The sequence below is a fragment of the Cuculus canorus genome, chromosome 14, assembly GCF_017976375.1.
Source record: "Cuculus canorus isolate bCucCan1 chromosome 14, bCucCan1.pri, whole genome shotgun sequence".
Classification (NCBI taxonomy): Eukaryota; Metazoa; Chordata; class Aves; order Cuculiformes; family Cuculidae; genus Cuculus; species Cuculus canorus.
Genome location: NC_071414.1, coordinates 19,066,364 through 19,067,136, shown reverse-complemented (window position 1 = coordinate 19,067,136; position 773 = coordinate 19,066,364).

The following is a 773-nucleotide window of genomic DNA, read 5'->3' as shown; positions in this document are numbered from 1 at the left end:
GGAAGGGACAGCAGGGGTGAAGAGAGGGGCTGGGGGTGAGGAAAGGGACCATTGGGGAGAGGAGTGAGAATAGGGGAAGGGACGATGGGGATGAGGCTGGGACTGAGGATGGGGATGCGGGAGAGGAGAGGGGTTTTGGGAAGGGACCATGGGGATGTGGAGAGGGGCTGGGGCTGAGGATGGGGATGCGGGAGAGGAGAGGGGTTGCAGGAAGGGACCATGGGGATGAGGAGAGGGGCTGGGGCTGAGGAATTGCGCCATGGGAACGAGGAAAGGGGCCATGGGGGCGATCAGAGAGGAGAGGGACAGCGTGGAAGAGCTGCAGCGGGATTCCTTCATGGTTGCTAGTGGGAAGGGCAGAAGGGCAGGCGAGGCCCACGGAGCTGGCGGGGCTCGTCGGGGAACAGCGGCGAGTGGGCGAGACTCCGCCATTAGGGAATGTGACGACGAGCGTGGCTCCGCCATTGCACGGCAGTGGGCGTGGCCTTATTTGCTGAGGGGCGTGGCTGTGGGCTTCGGGGGTGGTGTTTCACGGTTGCGGTACACGGAGGTGGGCGTGGCTACGTCATCTAAGGGTGCTGAGGTGGGAGTGGCTCCACTATTGGGGCAGTGGGTGGGCGTGGGTTCTATGTTACGAGCCGAGTTGGTGGGCGTGGCTGCGCGGCAGTGGGCGTGTCTAAGGGCTCGGAGACACCGTTGGTGGGCGTGGCGGTAGGCGTGGTTCTGCTGTTAGGGTGGTGAGGTGGGCGTGTTTTAGCTGTTTGTGGGCTGGG